We start from the raw sequence: 24,355 nt of genomic DNA on the forward strand, positions 1-24,355 counted from the left end.
AAGTCAAAGAAGATGGGGCTTCGGAAAGATCATTGGGTCATTCATTAGGTCCAATATTTCATATACATATGCCAGGTAACAGAGAGAAGGGACAGAGGTCAAGGGAAATATTACATGAAAGAGACATGTAAATTTCACTGTTCTTTCCAGCACCACTTTCCCTGTTGAGGGCCTCATATTTTACTTGGGCTACGGCCATAGCCTCCTAAATAGCCTTTTTCTGGTGCAATGCTTTTTATGCATAGCTGCAATATGAATCTTTTCAAATCTCAAATTTGAACATATGACTCTCTTGCTCAAAAGCCATCACTAACTAGTCACTATTTACAGTCCCAAATTTCTATCCTGGCTTTCAAAGCTCTTCATTTCCTGCTTTCAATAAATTTTTCTTATTCTTATGTTTCACCACAGTTTTAATAATTATATAACAGGAATTTTTCTGTATTTATTCCATTATTTCTTTCCTCAATGTGTTTTCTCATGTTTTTATTTTACTCACCTGGAAATATCATCTATTTAGTTTCTCAGTTTCAATACCCTAGGCATCTTTCATGTCATAGATTAAATACTATCTACTTAAATAGACTCACTCTGATTTTCCCCACCTGCAGATCTTTCTGTTTCCCACTCTTTTGAAGTATCTTCAAACCCCTCTTATGACACTTATATACTTTTTTTTTATCATATTTATTAAGTTGATATATATTGCTCATCCAGGATCCATTCCATAGACCTCTATCAACGGCAGCCTCATTTACATTTGGTAAACACACACATGGGCGCCTGGGTGGCTCAGTTGGTTAGGCGCCCAACTTCTGCTCAGGTCATGATCTCATGGTCGACCGAGCCCTGAGTCAGACTCTGTGCTGATAGCTCAGAGCCTGGAGCCTGCTTCAGATTCTGTGTGTCCCTCTCCCTCTGCTCCTCCCCCAGTCACACTCTATCTCTCTGTCTCTCAAAAATAAATAAGTGTTAAAAAACACATTAAAATTTGGTAAACATGCAGGCCATTTATTTCACATAAGACTGATCCATTTCTGAGGCTCATACTGAATTGTTTTGTGATCCAAGTGAACAGGGCAGAGCAATCAAGAACCAACACCTGGGCTTCTCTGACACTACAAAGAATGATGTGTTTATGTTTTATTGGAGTCACTTGAGTGACAGAATTAATGACTTGAACAGGACCAGCCTGAGAATCAAGTCAATACAGATTAAAATGGAATTGAGAAGAATGAGAGCTGAAGAAAGTCCAAATTCTAATAACATTTTTTGAGACCCTGGATTTAGGAATTCTGTATTGCAGAACACCATACATTTGAGTTCTGTATAAATGATGCCCTCCCCACCCCCTCCCCACCCCCCACCCTCCCCGGAATTGTGTTAAGAGGCAACTGGATATTTTAGTTATTTGAGCCAATAAATTCCCTTCTTGGATTAATCCAGTTTGAATTCCTGCCACTGTCATTTATAAATGAAACAGGTAATACATTTATGTGTAGCTTTAAAAACATTTCATCTACCAGAGAATACACTCTTGAATACTGTATTTGCTTATTCATTTTGAATTCAAATGGTTCCTGACAGTACCTTCCCCATAGTAAATACATTTATGTTTTACTGTAGTGTATTAAGTTGGTCAGTTCTAAGATTGTTAAGTAAATGTCGGTGGAGAGAAAATTGAAGAATACAGATCATAGAGGAAGGATTTATGTGTGGCATGTACAGGGCTAGTGGTTTAAGGAAAAAATAAAAGAAAAATTAAATTTAAAAACTTAAAACAATTATAATTTACATTATATGACTCTGATTATTTGAACTTATGAATCATCGCCATAGTTCATTGTTTATGCTATTATTTTTATTACAGGATTTTTCCTTGTGTAAATGATAAACTGTGGGCAAGAAGGAGGACTTCTGATTAATCACAACCATACCTACCTATGTATCTAGCTAGTTCAATAACTGTATCTTGGAAGAAATATGAGCTCATGCTTAGTGCTTGACAAAATAAAATAGTTCAACACACACACTCTTAAAGTCTAGAAGAGTCATAATAATATGCAACATACTGTCAGTGTTTAGTAAGAAATCTAAAGAAATGACTATTGTGATCTTCCTTTCCTCCTAGACTTGCTTGATAATGTTTAAAATTCTCATCCAGAGCCCTGCTTCACTCAGTTCTCACTTTTTTTTTCATGTATGTTTTAAACACATTAGTGTCTCTATATTATAACAAAAATGTATGAGATCTTGAGCAGTGTGTTTTGTTTTGTTTTGCTTTACTGGTTTTCAAAGATCAGTGAAAAGAAGCAGGACTTGGGGAAGAAAGTGCAGGCAAAAATTATTGTATAGTTTTTGTGTAGTTGAAAACAGTAGGCATGAACATAGGAAACAAATATTAATTGGTTTTTAAAATGGCTAAAAGTATTTAAGTAAATGGGTAGAAATTTACCCTTGAAAGGCTTGGAATGCTAGAGAGGACACAACTATACTTAGGTGTGAAATGGTTTTTCTCTGATATTATTAAGGATAAGTCAGATCACTCTTTTTCTGGCCTCTTTCCAAGGTGATTATCCTAGAGATGTGAAGATGGACCAGATGACTTCTTGAAATGCTTCCTTTGATTTATAACTATCAAGATGAGTATATGCGGACATGAATACACATGTACTCAATTTGAGAAACAGCAGCACTTCAGGTATGTGTGGGCATAACAGATGTGTACTCCCTGAAGAAACCAATGGAAAAATCTCTGTAGACAAAAATGTGCAACAGAAATTCAAAGAAGTTTCTCAAGATTACTCTTAGCTTTCACAATGACAATCTACCTAAAGCATTTTAGTGAAAGTTCTACAATAAAAGCTTAAAATTTCCTATCCAGTGCTCTTTTTTTACTTAGAGGAAAAAAAAAAAAAAGACCAGTATGCTAAATAATGTGATGTAAATTAGTACCATTATAAACAATCCAAGAATGAGTTTAGCTAACAGGAACAGGAAATAGCCCACTATGTCTTTTAATTGAATTTACATGGTCATAGTTAAATAGAGGAAAACATTTACATTTCTGTTCCTGTGTAATTCTAACTCCAGAACATACATTTTTAAAAGTAGCTCTGATATTTCCTATAAAATGACAAACATACTTCAAATTATCTAAAAACAAAACAAAACAAAACAATTATGGGTTTATACTTGGAAAATTTTAGCTTCATCCTTGGATATTTAATCTCATGGATTTGTATGCTGTTTTTCACTATTCATTTTACTTACACAGTAAGAAACCACTCTGAGGCAAACCAACATTATTTCTCTAAGTTAAGCTTAGAAAACACCGAATGATAATAATGTAAGGTAACGAGAATGGATGGCAAAATCTTTACATAGATGTAAAGAACCTTCCCATGACTTTCAGGAGAGCTTGAATTAAATTTTTAAAAAATTGCTGAACTATTTTATGAAGCACAACATTTAACAATAAATAAAATAAATAATAATAATCTTAAAACTTGTCACAAAGATTCTATCCACTACAAGTAGACTAATTTTTAAACTAGTTTATAAGATAATCCTTCCTAATACAGTTTTTATCAAAATTCTAAAAGAAGCTTCCCTTAAAAGTGTTTATATAATGGGGCGCCTGGGTGGCTCAGTCAGTTAAGTGACCCACTTTAGCTCAGGTCATGATCTCATGGTTCATGGGTTCAAGCCCCGTGTTGGGCTCTGTGCTGACAGAGCCTGGAGCCTGCTTCAAATTCTGTGTCTCCCTCTCTCTCTGCCCCTCCCACACTCATGCTTTGTCTCTCTGTCAAAAATAAATACACATTAAAAAAATTTTTTTAAAAACACTGCCAATTTAATTCTTATCTCCAATCAAATATGATAAGGTTCAGGAGAGAAAGCTAGTCACTCTTTCATCTTGTATGATGATGTAGCTTACTTTCTCAATTCCTAAACCAATAATCTAGCACATAGTGCTTTTGGTTAAGTAGTTACTTTTCTTACGTATTTAAATAGTACATTTTCTTTGTTTACTTTGATTGCAATGGAATCCAAATCTTTTCAACAAAATCTCCCTGTTCCCCCACCATCAATAATATTCTCATTTTATGTCCATTCAGACATACGCACAAAAAGTCTGGGACTCATGACTCAAGTACAAGCAATGTCTCAAGACAACTTCAATTCTTAACAACACTGCAGACTAGGTACCTGAAGGAAGGCCTGCTTTTTCTGATCTAAGTCACCAAACTATTTGTCCTCAAGGAACTTTTGGAACCACTAAGTTTATACCAAACTAGTTGAGGTCTCTGGGCTTAGTCCAGCTATTGTAATTCTAGTTTTCTTTTTGTGATTGATTTCTAAATTATTTGCCTTGTTTTAAAATGATGAATAGCTCTGTTTCCTTAGTAATGCTTGCTGCCTAAAAATCTTTGGGTGTGATATTACTATGGCTACTCTAACTTTCCTTTGATTTGTATGGATCTGCATATTTTTCCAGAATTCTACTTTCAAACTTTGTTCTTATCTTTGATATGCCTTTGTAAACATTACATAGCTGGGGTAGGTTTTGTGTTTTTGTTTTGTTTTGTTTTTTTGTATGTGGTTATTTCACCTGCTGGACTCCAAGACCTGACTTTACTGCTCACCTGCTTCTTCTACCCACTAATCTTTGTCTCACATTTTTCTTTAAGCTCTGCTTTGCAGTTTTTCTCTTAACTCAGGCAAAAGACCCGACAGGCATAGCATCCTGTGATGGAAATGGAAACTACCCCTCCAGCAATAATGAATTCCCTGAAGAAGAACTCTGAACACCCAGACTACCCAGACCAGTTTGAGCTTAACCACCAACTGACACCTGTGCAGATAGACCATGGAGTGACTGACAAGCTACCTTCACCTTGTGATAATACTAAAATCTCCATCCAAGGAGGAGCTCCATTTAGATAACAGGCAATGTGTGCATAGGCATGTTTCCTTAAGGCACGTATGCAACCTTATGCCTGCCTCCACATAAGATAACAAGGCTCCCCTTCTAAATATTCATCCTAATCCTAAATAAAAGAAATTCATTTACTCTTGATCTGGGAGTCACGGCTTTGGAAGTTATTCCCCATGATTTCCTTATTTGCTGCAAATAGAGTTTCCTTTGTGTGACAACGTCATCTGATGTAGTTTCTATCTGTCACTCACCAAGGAGAAAACTCACATTAGTTAAGTTACAGTTACTAATAAAATTTGGATTGATTTCTACCATCTTATTTTGGGTTTACTCTTTGTCCTACTTTTTACATTTCCTGCACCACAGTACCCCTCCAGTCACCTCTCCCCACCTTACTCTTTTCTGTTGACTATGAGATTCATTTACATCTTCCACCCAAACAATGTAAGGATCTTTGAAGACATTAATTCCAGTTAGAAACCGTGTAACTGATAAGGTTGTGCAGTATTTTAATTATATCTTGTTTTATAATCTCATAAAACAAATATCATTAATATTATTTTATACAGTTAAAATTTTTTAGATTTTCCTTTTTGAATTTGGTTTTCTTTACTTACCATTGGTTTTGTATTTTAGACTTTTCTTTTAGGTTCATTTTACTAATTCTTATGCAAAATCTAAAAAAAAATAAATCCTTTAGTGAGGCTGTATTGATTGTACCATCTCAATTTTGAGTTTTCCTAAAACTATTTTAGATTTTCATTGAATAGTAGTTTCTCTGGGTATATGATTTCAGATTGTCAAATTATTTCAGTTACTCAAGGATATAATGATTTCCATTGTGGCAGTCGAAAATGCCAGCTGTCAATTTAATTGTTATTTGTGTTTGATTTGGGGAAGGGTAGTTTGTTTTTTATTTCCTGGCTTCTCTTAAGAAATTCTCTTTATTTTCATTCATCTGAAGTTTTGCTATAATGTGTTTTAGTTCAGGGGCACCTGGGTAGCTAAGTTGGTTGAGTGTCTGACTCTTGATTTCAGCTCAGGTCATGGTCTCACAGTCATGAGATCAAACCCCAGTGTCAGGCTCTGCACCAGGCATGGAGCCTGCTTAGGATTCTCTCTCTCCCTCCCTCTGCCTTCCCCCACTCTCTCTCTCCAAAATAATAATAATAATAATAATGTGTCTTAGTTCAAATTTATTTTTATTCATTACAGTAAGAGATCTTTGCTCCCCTAAATCTGATTATCTGTATATTTGGTCAGTTATGGACCTCTCATCCAATAGTTCTTTGAATTTCATTTCTCACTCATACTCTATTTCCTTTTTCTGAATCTCTCCATTCTATTTTCCTAATATCTTACTCTCCTTTGTCTTTTTCTGCATTAGGGGAAAAAAATCTTTAGATGCATTTTCTAGTTCACGAGTTCTCATTTCAGCTATTTCCAATGCACTATTTTAGTCCATAAAAGAAATTTTATTTTAATAGTTACTCTTTTTTCCATTTCTAGATCTATTTGATTCTTTTTAAATTCTGCTGGAATTTTTTTATAGTCTCTTGTTTTTTGTCATATTTTAAATACCTTCTTTCAAATTTTAAACCTATTCAATAATTATTATTTCATATTCTATCTTGTATAATGCTAAAATAATCAGTCTTTATGGATCTGTTTCTGTTTGTCATTATTTCTTACTTTAATGCTGACTTGTTTCATTATTTACTTTATGACTTTTACTGTGGGCTCAACTTCCATGGGACTTTACCTATGGTAAGACATTGAGCTCTGGGCTGAAGGTGATTTCTTCTGGGAAAGACTTATATTTCCTTCTGCCAGGCAACTGGGACACTACCAATCTGGAACTGTTTTAAATTCAATTCTGGTTTGTGATTAGAAAATCTTAGGGGGAGATTTTTTTTCTTTTGTCCCTCCATTTATCCAGAACCACGCTGAGAAAATCATCTATAACATCTCCTTTTGGGTCATGGAATTATGTGAAGGCATCCATCCAACTTTCCTATTCACACAGGCCTTAGTCTTTACTTTCCATACCATACTTATGTAAACTTTTAAAATAGAAAGCTACAGACAAAGAATGGCAGGTGTCTTAAGGACATCTGTTGGCTTTAGTCCTTGATGACCTCCCCAGAGTCATGTTTTCTTGTAATTTTCTTCTCTGAGAATTTCCCTCCTTTTATTGCTTAATTCAGTTATAAATTTAAGGTGAATTAATAAATACTGTACTCAGCATTTAAAAATTTCCCATTTTGAACAGATTTCTTGTTATTTAGTCTATCATATTTCCAGAAATAGAAGTGCCTACGATAATTCCATACATTTAAAATGGGCAAGTAAATGGGTCTAACTCTACAATAAGTGTGTTTATTAGGCCCAGCTCATGAGCCTAATTATATATTATACTGAGTTGAATAGTGTCCCCCCAAAATTCATGCCCACCTGGAATTTGTGGATGTGACCTTACTTGAAAATGGATTATTTATAGTATAATCAAGTTAAAATGAGGTCATATTAGGTTAAGGGAGGCCCTTAATGTCCAGTATGACTGATGTCTTTCTTTATAAAAAGAGAGGAGACACAGAGACACACACACAAGAAGCATGTTGCCATGAGACAACAGAAGCAGAAATTAGAGTGATGTATCTATAAGCCAAGGAACACCAAGGATTTCAGGTAACCAGAAATTAGGAGAGAGGTGAGAAATAGATTATCCCTCAGAACCTCCAGAAGGAACGAACTTTGTAGACACCTTGATTTCAGATTTTTAGGCTCCTAAACTGTGAAAGAATAAATTTCTGTTGTTTTAAGCCAACAAATTTCTGGTAAGCCTACAACAGGCTTAGGAAACTAATACATATTAACTATGGAACCCTTTGATTTTTTTTTTTCTAATGTGTCTACCTAAGTTTTATTTGTATCTGTGGATATGCATCAATGCTCACTCACTATATATATATATATATATATATATATATATATATATGAAAGGTACATTTTATGCCTAAAACCCTGAACTATTATTGTAGGAATTTTATTTTCATAATTTGGTAAGAGAGTAAAATCATATAAAGTTCATAACATTATGCCTAAAGAAAATAAATATCACTTATTAATTTTGATATATTAATCACTAGCTGATTATAGAAACAGAGTCTAAGCAGTTAAAATCAGAACTCTTGTGATAACCTTTTAAAAATAAAACAAATAAATGTTCTATAGTGTAACCATAATAGGGAAATTTCCAGATGAAAACTGCCAGGATAATTTCCAAAATTCTTTAATGCTATCAAGCCTATGACATATATACATTGATATATGATGCCATAGATATATGTTGTATAGGTTTCTTGCTTGAGGAAATATTAAGATAAATTGTTGCTCAAGATAAATATTGACTTTAGAATTTGGACACTCAATATTTGCTTCATCCATCAACATATTTTGAGAGTTCCTTCAGCATTCAATATTTCTTTAGTGTTAAATAAAATGACAGGACTAAAAGCAGTTTATCTGTGTGTTCCCTCTAGCACATTTTTTAGAAGATTTATTTGGAACTAGAAACATACTACTCCAATAGGATTTTTTTTAAAACCAGCTTCTTCTTTGAAGTGTGTGCATGTGTGTGTGCATGTGTGTGTGTGTGTGTGTGCACACCTGCATTAGCAGCACAAAGCAGATGACACAATAATGTGGACTTTACTGAGCTGTAAGCAAGAGATCTGGGGAAGAATCATGTAGTTGTGATATCAAGATAAATTTCCAAAAATCATTTACTCCCTTAGTTGACCTCAATTTCTTGTTAATCATCGCCAAAATTACTGTTTTGATTATGTGGTAAATATATCTCTAATTGCATTTTATATTTTGCTTCATATATATATGTCATATACACATCATTTATATGTATACATTTGCATATGCATATACATATCACACACACACACACACACACACACACACGATAAAAACAGAAAGCTATTAAATACTAAAAGAGAAAACAAGGTTCAATTCCTGGTCTGGGCCAAACTTATTTAAGCTATTTGTTTACATGCTAGCAGATACACAAATGGACTTTGAAAGCTTTTAGGCCAATTTCTTAAAGTTTGAATATCCACTTCTGTGGGAGACTGGTGCCCATTCTCCTTTCACCACGTTATGCCATAATGCATAAACCTTTAACTGCTTACTATATAAACAATTTCCATATCATAACACAGCTATCATCCACAATGGACCCCTAATAATGGCAGCATGTAGCTACATCCTTGTGAATATCCTCAGCTTCCTTGAGGCATACTCCTTCCATTGTGCTCATCTGGTAACACTTCTGCCTTTATCGAAATATTCACCACGTTTGCACCTGCCCTCATGCAGCTGAAAGTTTTTGGAGAAGCCACACACCTGGGCTGACTCTTATTCTCACTTTAATCCCCACAAACCTCAGCTGAGAACTCAAAAATGTTTTAAAACTCTACTACATTTTTATAGTGTGCTTGGATAATAGATATTATACTTTCCCATGTGTTTGAACCTCTTTATCTATTGAAAGGAAAAAAAATACCAGGAAACTCTAAATTTAAGTTGTTCATCAGTCTGAGCAGGGGAATTTTAGCTAGAAATTAAACTGAATAAAAGAAAATAGAGATGCAACTTCCTGCAAAATGGGTTTGTGGCCTACGATTTATATTTTAGTAATATAAACTATTTAGTAGTGTTAAATGACTTTTCCTTGAAAGAAACTACCTTATAATTCTTCCTGGTTCTCATTCTCACTTCACGACCATATTTCATTCTTCCTTTGGAAACTGCTTCTCTTAAAGGGAATTTGTTTTTATTCTTTCGTAATGGATATACCATGTAGTCACATCATATTCATGTTTTGTACTCAATATTAAATTTTCCTTTTGAGGGACCTGGGTGGCTCAGTTGGTTGAGTGTGTCCGATTTGGCTCCAGTCATGATCTCCCAGTGTGTGGGTTCAAGCTCACACATTGGACTCGCTGCTGTCAGCCTGCCAGTGCAGACCCCACTTCGGATCCTCTGTCCCCCTCTTTCTGCCCCTCACCCACTTGTGCTCTCCCCAAAATAGGTAAGTATTTAAAAATAAGTAAGTAAATTTTCCGTTTGAATGCAGACTGAACAGGTACATGTGTGTGCATGTGTTCATGCTTGGAATAAATAAATCTAGAAGCTTTAATATATTTTTCCATTTGCAGTTGATTTTTATTTGTGCAGCATCATCTCTTATACTCTGCATTGTGTGCTTCCTGAAATAAATGACATGGTATATAATAATGTCATTTGTCCTCTTCATGAGCTTTTAGGGCATCTGACTTTGTCTCTAAAGTTATTGGGTATTAAGGTCATTTGTAGCACCAGGCTCATAAATTAAAGAGTGTTCAGATAACACCGTTAGGAGACAATAAATTATATACTGATATAGAAATAATCATAGTGTAAGAATAAACAAATTCCTTACAGGAGTACTGATGTACCTGAGCCCCGGCAGGACAGACTCACTTGTTCTCTTCTCGAAGTGCTTCCCCAATATGAAAGCATAGTTCACATCAGTTTACTTGGTCTCTGATATTTGAAATTACTCAAATCCCAGACAGCATTTAAAAATTGAGGGATGTGCATAATTAAAGAATGTGCGCACAAAGTGAGAATTATTAATGTTTTATTGTATAATTTTAAGTCCACATCACTCCTATATACCAAAATTCACTTTTTATATTGTTTTTACACATCAGCGGTCGTTCACCTTTCTCTTACAATCATCTCAACACTCAGCAATGTGATTGGGTAGAACTGACCTCAGTGTAAGCAAAGAGCATAACTGGCTTAAACCGATTAGTTTATACTCTATCCTTGAATAAAGGTAATCTAACAAACAATACCTAATCAACCAAAGACAGTGAAATGGAAGATCTTTCCTTCTGATGCTTTGGGGGAAAGAGAAGCTTGCAATTTATTTCAGGTCAGGTGGCACAAAGGTATAAGATTTGAAGCTGCTGCCATTAGTGTAATGCCACAGGCTTGTACAGAAATTTAAGGCACAGATAGAGGTAGAGCCAAGATAGAACAACCATGTAAAATCCCATCATGTGAATAACTGATTCAAAGATTCTTTGAACTGGTTCTTCTCCTGGACTTTCAGCTTTTAATAAACATAGTGAATTGCATTTCCTGTGATTTGCAATTGAAAGTAATATACTCCAATCACCAAATCTTCGAATTTTCTTTTATTTGTTTCTATTTGTTCTATTTTAACCTCTATTATATGGAATACATATTCTTTCTTCTATCAGACAACAAAGCCTGCAATTTTCTCTGGGTCACACCTCTCTCAGTTTCTCAAGAAGTTTTTCAATTTTTCCCTCACTCAGTTACAACATTGATTTTTGTCTTCTTCTATAATTCCTGTGACTAAAACCTTCCAGTATCTTCACTCTGAAGACCAACCCCCTAATACTAAATTTTCCTTTGTCCTTACATTATCCCCCAAATGCCATTACATAGCTCTGCTGTGTCTTAGCAAAAAGGTGAAGTATTGTCTACACTGTAGCTAATCACTTATTCTCTTTTCAGAACTCTCTAATCCTGCTGTCATCATTCCCACTTTACCCAGAAGCCCCCATTTTCCAAATTGAAATCACTCTCCTCTGTTGCCTCATTTCCCTGTTTCAGTAAAGTACTTTTCATAAAGTATTATGCACAAGTTTTTCTTCCTCTTACCTTACAGGCTTTCCTTTTTTATTGTATTTTGTTCTACATTTTAACATGCTTCTGGGATTCAATTCTAGTCCACTTTTCCTCACCTTCTTTTTATCATTTCTTCTTTTACATCTATTCTTTTCTCTCTTCTCTCTTTCTTTTCATTAACATGATTTTTTTTAGGCAATTTTATTTAATCCTACAATTTCAAATGATGACCATGCTGCTGTTCTCAAAATGTATATCTCAATGCAAGACCTGCTCTCTGACCTCCAAGTTTATAAGCCTGAGTGCACAGTAGACATTTATTCCTACAACACATATTTATTAAGTACATATAAAATGTCAGATACTGTGGGTTTTTTTTTTTTGTACTTGGGATATATCTGTGAAAAAAATGTGAATCTATATGAGGTTCAGTAAACTTTTTCTGTAAATGGACAGACAGAAAATATTTCGGCTTTGCAGACCATATGCTCCCTTTTGCAATTCTGTTGTAGAGTGGAAGAAACCAGAGACAATATGTAAATGAATAGGAGTGTCTGTGTTCTAATACTTTACTTATAAAAACAAACAGTGGCGCATACTTGGCCCATGGTCCATAATCAACTGACCCTGGTCTATAACATCTCTTGATAAATTAGCTATGGGTATCTCAGATGTTTCTTATCTGAGACCAGAACTCTTGATTTTTCCTGTCATATCTTTTTCTTTAGTCTTTACAAACTCAACAACAAATGGTATCACCTTTACTGCGTCTACTCAAACAAACAAAAAGTAGCATTAAATTCTACTTTATTTTTTTAATTTTAAATTTTTTTTAACACTAAATGTTATATATCTTTCATCACCAACATCCAATGTCTCAACAAGTCATGTGAATTGTATCCACAAGATGGACTTCATATCCACCCGTTTCTTTACATCTGAGATCACCATTATTTTTCACAGGCCTGCCGCAAGCAGTATCTTGTTTTACTCCCTACTGTATCTCCTTTCCTCTCCATGCATTCTCCACACAACAGCTAGAATATTTAAAACTATAAGTCAAATCATGTTATGCTTCTACTGCAAACCATTGAATAAATTCCCTTTGCCTTTTGAAATAATTTTGAAATGATCCAACTCTACTGGAATCCTTTAAGTTTCCTGAATATACCAAGGTCTTTCCTGTCTACTGGAGTTTGCATCCACTATTTCTACACCTGGAATAGTCTCCCTACAGTTCTTTGCATGACTGGCTCCTTATGAAAATACTTCCAACGTTTATCTCCTGTGCCAGTTTCTATCATATCATGCTGGTTATTTGCTAACACTTATCACAATCCACTGATTTACCAGTTTGTTATCTTTCTCTTCCTTTGATATATAAGATCCTTGAGTACAGGATGCCGGTTTAGTGTAGAATCCTCCCCCTCTCCACCAAACACAATGTCTAAAAGTCAGTAAACACTTAATAATTGAGTGAATAAATGAATCTTTTTGTTAAAGGAATTATAAAGGAAAATAATAAACTAATAGAATAAAACCTTTTGTCTATTCACATTCTTGAAGACTGTATTATTTCATAATACAAAAATAGTTCATTCATTAGTTATTGACTTATTCATTCAGTAAATATTAACATGTAAAGCAAAGTTGCTCAGCTCAGCACTATTAGCATTTTGGCCTGTGTAGTTTTTCTTGTGGGTGCTGGCAGTGAATTGTAGGACATGTAGCAGTATCTTTAGTCTCTATCCACCAGACAGTAACAGCACCTTCCTTTTTTCCCCACCTCATACCCAGTTGTGACAAACCAAAATATCTCCAAACATTGCCAGGAATGCCCTGAGAGAGAAAAATCACCCTCCACACAATTGAGCACCATTGATGAAATGATATCTGTAGCAGCCTACATATGTTGCTAGATGCCGAGATTACAAAATAAATGAGATACTTTCTTGCTGTCCTCAAAAACCTAAAATCTAGTAGCAAACAGAAATATTAAACTAGTAATTTCAAATACATGCTATGAAGAAGTATAGGGTAAAATTAAAGTATGTAACAGGGAAATTTAACCTAAACCAGGGATTGGGAAAAACTTCCCTTTAAGAAGTCATTGTAAGCTGAGATATTAGTGTTCTAAAAGAATAGGTTAATTAAAGAAGATTGAGAATGGAGGTGGGTATAGAAGACAAGAGCACCCCAGACAGAGGAAGAAGCATGTAGAAGAACAGAGTATGGCCCATTTGAAGAAGTAAAAACAAAATGCCAATCTATCTAAAGTATAGAGGGCAATCCATCATATGAAACCTAGAGAGGTCAGCAGGTGCCATGTTATATTTACACAGGTGCATTCCATTAGAGATTTGTGACATTATTCTACAAAAGCTGTAAAAAGGGTAGGCATATGATCAGACATGGATTTTAAAAATTCACTCTAGAGTCCCTGAATAAAATGGAACAGAGGGAGAAAAGGGCCTATAGACTGAACACAGAGGGCATGACGTAGTGTTTCAGATGCCAGGTAATGGTGAAAGCAGTAGAGAAGCAGAGGAGTCGTGGAGATAAGAAAGTTTCTGAGTGTGAATTAACAGGGCTTAGTGATTAAATAGATGTTAGGGGCCAGGAATAAAAGAACCATGATGTAAGAAACTGAGCAGATGGTGGTATTTTGTTATTATTAATGCTAAGTCCACACCCAAATAATACAGAGAATATTTCAGAAGATATAAATATACTTTTGGAGACAGAGAAACTCTTCATATTCACAATTTATGACATTTTAAATTTTGCTTTTTTTAATTTATTTTCATTGTTATATTATTACATGCATTCATTATATGTTATGACCTAACAAATTACTATAAATTCAGTTATTTCAAACTATGAATATATATTTCTTCATAGTTCCTGTTGGGCAGGAATCAGCGCATGGCTTAATTGGGTCCTCTGATCCAGAGTTTCTCAGGCTGGAAACAAGGTATCAGTCAGGGCTGGAGTTGAATTATCTGAAGGCTTGAGTGCAATAGGATCTGTATTCAAGCTCATCAGTGGTTGTTTACGGGACTCATTCAGTTCTTTTTGGGCTGTTAAACTGAGGCCCTTGGTTCCTTCCCAGGTGTTGGCTGTAATGTTTCCTTAGTTCCTTATTGCAGAGGACTTTCCACAGGGCATCTGGCTTCATCAAAGCCAAAAAGAGAGAGAATCTGCAAACACGACAGCATCATAATCTTTTGTAGCCTTATCATGGAAGGAACACCCTCTGGGTATTTCCATATTCTCTTGATTAGAACAAATTAGTCAGGGGAAGAGATGACAAAGGCCATGAACACCATGAACTATGGGCTCTCGGTGGCATCTTGAAAGTCTGCCTACCACAATTTCTGTATTATATCAAGCATATAGATTAAAATAAAATAAACATAATATAAACTGGCTGGCTTTTAGACACAGTGAGTCTAAAATCAATATATACTTGAAATTAGGTCTTCCCAGAAATAAATTTACACACATTTTAGAAGCTAATATGTGGCATGGACAAAGAAATATAGGTTCAGTAAAGAACATGCAAGTTGAGGGGCACCTGTGTGGCTCAGTCAGTTAAGAGTCCAACTTTAGCTCAAGTCATGATCTCACAGTTTGTGGGTTTGAGCCCAGCAACTATGCTATGCACTGACAGCTCAAAGTCTGGAGCCTGCTTCAGATCCCATCTTCCTCTCTCGCTCTCTGCCCCTCCCCTGCTCATGCTCTCTCAAAAATAAATAAATATTAAGCAAAATTAAAAAAAATAATATGCAAGTTGAATGGAAATAATAAATTGGGAAAACATTTATAGCATGGGATTAGACTAAGTAGGTGCTATGGAGAAGAGACCTAATGATAATTGCCAGTGACTATAAACTTAAAAGCATACATTGTTTTAATTTCCTTTAAGAATGTCACATTATTCCTTTTAAGAAATAGCTGTTTTTGACAATTCTAGAGCTTGATGTCCCAATGTCTTTATAAAAGTTGGGAAACTCAGCACAACATCTTTTTTGCCAAGTATCTTATTTTACATAACCTCCTGCACATTGTTTGGAATTGATCTAGACATACTTTAATCAGGTTCATGGAACTCTGTAAATTGTCAAGCATAAAAACGTAACGTTTGGTCTACCCATTTTAGAAGACTCTTATAATGAACATAATTCATCTGTGGCAGTAGGAACAAATGTTCAAGAATGGCTTTTTCTTTTTTCTACATTATCCTCAGAGTTAGGTGGTTTCCAGAGAATGAAAACTTCCAGATATTTTGTTTATCTTAACATGACATCTTATAATGGAGATATTTGCAGTTTATTGATGCTGTAAGCATGTATGATTTAATTTTTTTCATTAATATTTCCCATTTATTTCAAGATGATGCATGAGTGCTCTAAATATTGTTTTTATCATTTCCAGCACACATTTTTAAGCTTTAAAAATAACTCAGTTCTATTTCATAATTCATTTTAGTAAGAATTTTCCATGTAACTAACTCAGGAAAAGACTATTATTTTTAAATATCAGTTTCTATGTTCTGTATTATTCCTGAATGTCAGGTCAGCACTGCCAATTTTATGATTTAATTATTTGATCCATGATGTCAGACACTTATTATAAATAATGAACAGTACTTCCTTTCATCTAGAGCAAATGTTATTCATGTGGAAATTGGCCAATTTGGAATTTAACAAGAAGGGAAGTAAGATAATTTATTAGATTTCTTCTAACTTTGTTCACGTCCAATAATGGGCAATGTGTACAATTAATACTGTCTGCTGTAAGTCAGTAAGATAGTAGTCTCAGGTAAAGACTCGGTGAGTTCCGAGACACTGAGTTCCCAGACTATCTCTCTATTTACATTTCTACAAACTAAAATATTAACAGATCAAACCTCCTATTTAAAAAAATTTTGCTAGTATTGAACTGTGTATGTTATCATGTAACAAGAGGACCTAGAAAGAAAAACAACAACAACAACAACAACAGCTTGGATTTCAGCATTTTTAACCTGCTTTCAAACAATGGGGGACAAAAGAGACCAATGTTGGATTTCTAAGGTTTCTTTGAAGGGGAAATTGTGAGACATTCAGACTTTCATCACCAAAGAGAGAAGATATGGAGGAAAGGACATATAGGAAATAAATGGAAGCTACCAATGCTGGTGGTGGGGGGGTGGCGGAAATGAAAACATTCCTAATGCTGAGAAGGGGATGATGGTTTACTCCTTACAGCCGGACGTGAGCCCAGCAGAATAGTGCCACTATAGAATGGTAGTAAGACCTCAGAACAGAGTGAATCCATGGACCATGGTGAACTTGGGAAGGTTGGCTGTGTAACATGAACTTCCTCTTATGGCAGTGATTCCCAGTGGACACTAATACAGTGGAAATGTCCATCACTTGGGGACAGTATAAACTTATATAATTCATTGATCAAATTAGGGAAACTAGCTTCACCTGTGTTAACATGGGAAGGAGCTTCAAGACCTTCTCAGGAAACTGGTAAAGAGAGGGAGAGTCAAGGACAGAGTTGTGGTTTGCTTTTTTTTTAAGGGATCTAGGCTGAGGCGTGGCTACGTAGAGGTAGGTTTGACTAGATTTAGAGGAACAGTTGCTGGGAGGTTTTCCTTTTGGCTGTTCAAAATCTTTAATATTACTGTGAATGAATTTTGTTAGCACGCATTTGAGGAATATAAAGAAGTATAAAATGATCTTTGCCAATATGGAATATGTATGCTAAGAGAGAATATAATAGTAATGCATAAAATATGTAGCTCCCTATAAAAGGTATTGTATCATAAAAGACAACCAAGTAATATTGAAAATTATTGCTGCAGTAGATGAAAGGAAAATACTTCAAACTGGTGAACTAAGAGAGCCTCCTAGAGGGTGAGGGAGATGCTATTTGAAATGAAATTTACAAGGTGGATCTTCTCTCTTCCAACTAAGAGAAATGGAAAGACATAACAGTGCTTATAAACAATAAAGGCTAATAAGACTTGTTTTGACAACTTGTCTTCTCAGCAAACTTTCAATTCTAGTATAGCTTTGATACTTTAAGATTGTTTTAATTTCTGTATGTATATTAGATAAAAATAAATCTGAGAGAGGAAAAATCTATTAGATCATTTCATTAATTGGTCAATGAATTTAATTAGTTCAAATAAAAGTCTCTTGCCTTGATTAAAGATAATGGATGTGAATTCAAAAATAATGTGAATTCCACATTCACTCACAAATCAATGTGATTTATAAAAGTATTTATTTATTTATTTATTTATTTATTTATTTATTTTTGAGAAAGAGGTAGAAAGTGTGTGTACTTGGGGAAAGGGGCAGAGGGAGAAGGAGAAAGAGAATCTTAAGCAGACACCACAACCAGAACACAGGTGGACATGGGGCTTGATCTCACAACTGTGAGATCATGATCTGAGCTAAAATCAAGTTGAGTGCTTAACTGACTGAGTCACCCAGGTGCCTTTATTTATTTATTTATTTATTTATTTTTTAACGTTTATTTATTTTTGAGACAGAGAGAGACAGAGCGTGAACAGGGGAGGGGCAGAGAGAGAGAGGGAGACACAGAATCTGAAACAGGCTCCAGGCTCTGAGCGGTCAGCACAGAGCCCAACGCAGGGCTCGAACTCACAGACCGGGAGATCATGACCTGAGCTGAAGTCGGACGCTTAACCGACCGAGCCACCCAGGCACCCCTATTTTTTATTTTAAGTAGGCTTCATGCCCAATGTGGAACCCAACATGGGGTTTGGACTCATGAACCTGAGTTCAATACTTGAGCTGAGATAAAGAGTTGGATGCTCAACCAACTGAGCAACACAGGCACCTCTATAAAGGAGTTTAAAAAAAATTTTTTTTTTCAACGTTTTTTATTTATTTTTGGGACAGAGAGAGACAGAGCATGAACGGGGGAGGGGCAGAGAGAGAGGGAGACACAGAATCGGAAACAGGCTCCAGGCTCCGAGCCATCAGCCCAGAGCCTGACACGGGGCTCGAACTTACGGACCGCGAGATCGTGACCTGGCTGAAGTCGGACGCTTAACCGACTGCGCCACCCAGGCGCCCCGATAAAGGAGTTTTTTAAATGAACATTCTCTCCCCGCTCTTGGTAAAATCTCTTGCTTCAAACTTGTTTGTCAGTGAACTATTGTAAAAAAATTGCCCTGCCCATAGGGCCTGAAATGGAATTCCTTTTTTTTTTTTTTTAAGATAATTTGTTTTTAGAGTAGTTTTAGGTTCAGAGCAAAATTGAGAGGGAAGCTCAGAGATTTCCTATATACTCCCTGTCCCAACATATACACAGCCTCCCTCATTATCAACATCCCTCATCAGAGTGGAACATTTGGTACAACTGAAAGTATATGGACACATCATAGTCACTGAAAGTTCACAGTTGACATTAGAGTGCCCTAATGTAATGCCTGAAGTTCCAAAACCTCCCACAAAAGACCACCAGAGTCGTAAGTCAAAGCCAAGCGGCAAGGGTCGTTTATTGCAGGTTCGAACCTGGTCCTCTGCGCACTCATCGCCGGTGACACAAGAGGCCACGATTAGGGTTGGTATAGCGTTTTTATAGACAGAGACAAATAGCACAGGGGAGGTTTTTACTTGTGGCGGGAGGAAGAAAAGGGGGAAGGGGGTAGGTGAGGGATGTGCTAAGCAAGCAGGTTTACAGAAGCGAGAAATGCGGGTTAGTTTGTATACAATCACTCATTCCATTACATATCAGACTACATTTAGGAAGTTTTACAGCCCATTCTACAGTGGGTTACAATCAGGAAAGGTCTCACAATGCTCAAAGCAAACAGCAAGCAAAACAGACTTCTCAGCAATTGTATTTCTTTATCAAACATCCATAATAAGCAGAAAAGAGAACCTAGCTTTAAACTAAGGCGTGGCTGTCATTTGGATTCAAAGCTGTTCCTTTCACTAAAAATCCTTTGTGCTCTGCCTATTCCTTCTTCACCCTACCCCTTACCCCTAGCAATCACTGGGTTTTGTTTTTGTTTTTTTTTTGCTATTTCAATAGTTTTGCCTTTTCCAGAATGTTAATTATACTCATATAGTATGCAACCTTTTTAGATTTACTTCTTTCACTTAGTAATATGCATTTACATTTTCTTCATGTCTTTTCATGGCTTGATAGCTCATTTCTTTCTAACTGATGAGGGACCATAATCAAGCTTAGGGCCAAACAAAAGCTAGCACCCAGCACTACCTGCCCCTACCCCCAGGTAGGATATGTGTGACATTCCTCAGGCACTCTGGGTTGCCTGAGAACAAAGGAAAGGACAGAAAACAAATGGTTAAACTGATAGACTCTCCATCAGTTTACAATATTATGTAATATTAAGAAGAAAGGGGCAATCTTATCAATAGCCTAACATCCAGGAACTCTCTCCTGTCTTAATGCTTTGTTAGAGAGAAAAACAACCTTAAGGTCTCCAGTAATCTGTGAGTCCTTAGCATATGAAAATCTCTTTGGAACTTCCTTTTTAACTTTACCTCCCCCAAGTCCATAGTATATAACCAGTCATTCTTCACAACCCCAGTGCAGCTCTTTCTGCCCATGTGTCCTGTCCCCATGATTTAATAAAAGCACCTTTTTGCACCAAAGTCTTCTTCAAGAATTCCTTCTTGACCATCAGCTCCGAACTCCACCATCACCCCAAAACCCCACAATAACATTGAGTAATATTGTTTTCTGGATGTACAGTTTATTTATCCCTTTACCTGAAGGACACCTTTGTTGCTTCCAAATTGTAGGATTATAGGTAAAGCTGCTATAAACTTCCACAGGCAGGTTTTTGTATACAATCTTTTGGGCAAAAGGCAAGGAACACCATTGCTGGATCATGTAGTAAGAGTATGTTTAGTTTTATAAGAAACTGCCACACTGTCTTCCAAAGTGGCTATATTATTTTGCATTCCTGCCAGCAACGCATGAGAGTTCCTGTTGCTCCATATCTTCACAGCATTTGGTATTGTCAGAGTTTTGGATTTTGGTCATTTTAATAGGTATGCAGTGATATTTTGTTGTTTCAATTTACATTTCCCTGATGACGCATGAAGTGGGGCATTTTTTCATATGCTTATTTGCCATTTGTATATCTTCTTTGATGTGTTGTCAAAGTCTTTGGCCCACTTTCTAATAGGAATGTCTGTTTTCTTATTGTTGAGTTTTAAGAGTTCTTTGTATGTATTGGATAACAATCCTTTATCAGATGTTAGGGACTTCCTTTCTCAATCCTGTGTCCTACTGGCAATAATTGTTTGAAACAACCAGGTCCAATCTACCAGCAATTAGCCACCTAGTGACTAAATAGATTCTCTTCCCTTCTCTTTATCTCTAAAAGACAAGGTTAGCCAGTAAGCTGACACAGAGTATGGATCAGCGTTAACACAATGGCTGTGCCAGGTCAGGTTCAAGTCCAAGTTATACTGTGTGTAGAAAACTTGATTAAGCTGAGAATGACAGTTTTCAAAGAGAAATTTAGTAAATTTTATAGAGAATTCCCAACCACAGGAACCTCAGAAGTAAAGAAATACAGTGAGTAGCTTCTTTAGAAACGGGCACCTTCTTGGTTCCTTATTCTAGATTCTGAAGACCTAGCTAGGCTTATTTCCTCTCATGATTTCTGCCTGTTTTATATGAGTTAGCCTAAGCTAGTTATGTTTCCTACTATCAAAAGAACTTTGACTAGAATATGTCAGAGATGGATTCAGATTTAAAAAACATGGCTTACATATTTATGTGAGAAAAAGCACTAGGTTTTGGAGGAGAAGAGCCTTACAAAAGAAAAGAAATTCTAGCAAAATGTTCACCCATGCCTACAATTTTGCTTCAGGTTTCTTGCCCAAAATAGATGTTACTTTATCCAAATAACCATTCTCTTGGTCTGGTTTTAGACTTGAAATTTTCTACCAAGAGTTGAATTGTTTCATTGTTTGGTTAGATTAAAATTAACTATTGAATTAAGAAATAATGTTTATTGGAAAAGGTGCTATTGAGACACGGAAACTAAAGGGACCCCATAAAATGGCCCTTTTTTCCTTTGCTCCTTTTCCAGCTTCTATTCTTGCTAGGACCTGTATCCCCACCTCACTCTACACATGCCTTGTAAAGCAAATAGTGTATGTCCTCCTTGCAAGGGACAAAGAGATAAAAATATCTTTGGAATCTTCCAGCACAATAGATAACATCTAAGGAGTGACTGGGCAGGGTCCTCATAAATGTTCTCCAAGACCACTGACTCCAAACACCTTGGTGCCCAGACCCCTGACTTAAGATAATGAATGACTTGTGCAGGACACCTGAACCCTGTCCTTGTTCTGACCAGTTCCAGGGTGCCTAGGAGGACACATGCACCAGAATCCAAGCTACAACTAGACTCATGCTTGGGGTTTATGGGTGGCTCAGTAGGTTAAGAGTCTAATTCTTGGTTTGGGATGAGGTCATGATCTCAGGGTTTGTGAGTTCGGGCCCCGCATCAGGCTTAGCGCTGTCAGTAAGGAGCCTGCTTGGGATTCACTGTCTCTCCCTCTCTCTTTGCCCCTCCCCCCCTCTTGCTCTCTCAAAATAAATGAATAAACTTAAAAAAAAAAAAAAAGACTAGACTCATGCTCTTCTCCCAGATTCTCACTCTGTATCTATCTGTCTATGCATATATGTTCAATATCCTCTCTTTTCACCTCCTCCAGGCTCATGTCTGAATTTCATCCTTCGGGAAGCCAAGGACCCTCTCTGCTAGTCCTGTGTGACTCCTCTGAATCTTCTGACCAGGGCTGTCAGCATCAGTATGATATCTCAAGGAATTCAAGGTTGAGGATATGTGTCAGAAACAGATAGAAGTAAGTGAACAGAATACTGGGGAGACCACATAAGTTATCTCTCTCTCTCTCTCTCTCTCTCTCTCTCCCTTCCATCCTCACCTCTCCCTCTATTTCATAGTTTTCTTTCCTCCACTCCCCCCTCACTCAGATTCACTTCCTTTACTTCCTTCTGTATATCTGTTCTAATCTTTTCTCTAATTGTCAACTACTTTCTCCTGCTTGTTATTCTGCATAGCAAAATGTGGCCAAGAATAGCTTTTGGATTTACCTATGCTCTGATTCAGCTACCTGAGGAGAGAAGATCTCTTCATTAGTTCCCAGAGGAGACCAACTCAAATAAATGAACTGTCAGTACATATTTGTACCCACCCTCCAAGTTCCTTTATACCCAAAGGTTGTCAATGCAAATATTTCTTGTTTTGTGGTTTGTTTATGATATACCTCATGTGGTAATTGCTATATTCTAAATACATTACAAATGCAACTTCATCAAACAAGTTTTTGCATATTGCAGTTAAGGTTTTGAAGGCAGATTTTCTGTTGTATTAATCTTATTATCTGTTCAACCTAAAGTAAAATTGTAAAAGAATAGAAACCACTCAATTCATTAAAAAAATAGTATAATGAAAAAACACATACTAGTTAATTATGTAGTTCAAACCAGCTAATCTTGTTTCCTATCTTGTGTTTGCAAATGATTTCCTCCTCTTGAAGAATGAGGACAACTCTGAGAAACCAACTTCATGCCTAGGGTCACATTAGCTATGGAAAGATAGATGAGTTATGTCTATGAAAACAGACTGTAATCCTAAAAATGGTATTTTTGTGTAGTTACATTGTTTTATTTAAATATTCAGGGCACAGAAGCGTTGGTTCAATGTTCTTCCCAATGCATTTCATCCCATGATACTTTTAATTATTCTAAGGGAAATGAGAGCACCATTAAATATATTTTCACATGTACCTGTATGTACATGTATATATACATATATAGTATATACATACATGATAATTTTTTTCTATAGGATTTGATATTGTGCTTGGAGTTTAATAGACTACAAAATTTTCTGGTGGAAAGAATGTAGTGGAAATCTGCTTTTGTTCGGTCAACAGACCTCCACTTTTCATCTAGGTGACCACCTCTTCTTTTTACCTGCAGCCATATGTTTACATAAAGCTGTCTGCCAGGACACATTTGTTTTAATCCGTATCATATGTTATCAAATAACTTGGCTTATTAAATATTTTAAACATTTGATAAACTGGAAATGCAGATGACTTCTATTTATTGCTCCTTTATTCAGTGTTTAGGAAATATGGCTGGCATAGTCTTTCTTGTTTAAACTCAGTTTATTAGAACTAATGCAGCTGCACCAAAGATCTTCACAGTCAGTGTTTCAAAATTTATTTTAGTCTTTAGCTCTAAACAGCCACAAAGACCCAAAAGGAGGGTTGAACTCAGGGGAAAAGACAAAAATACAGGATCATTAATGACGTGAGGTCTCTTGTTCCAACAATACCTGGGGCAATTAGTTAGCTACTTCAGACTGTGCTCAGGCAGAGAAAGAGAAGCTAAAAGCAAAGGTTTGTGACAACCTTGCAGCTTGTTGAGCTCAGCCAAGCTCTGTCTGCTGTCTTTTGTGCTGAGATCCTTGTAAATCTTACAACTGTTTTACCACCTAGCTGAGCCATGTCAGAAGTGCACATGGACTCTTATTTCAAATTCTCAGCTACCTAGCACCAGTGGAGGCTTTTCTAACCTTCCTTTGAGATGAAAAATAGTTTGAGATGTTCACTTAGATATAACAATGGTGAAAAAGAA

Source organism: Neofelis nebulosa, chromosome 8, assembly GCF_028018385.1.
Source record: "Neofelis nebulosa isolate mNeoNeb1 chromosome 8, mNeoNeb1.pri, whole genome shotgun sequence".
In the NCBI taxonomy this organism is placed as follows: domain Eukaryota; kingdom Metazoa; phylum Chordata; class Mammalia; order Carnivora; family Felidae; genus Neofelis; species Neofelis nebulosa.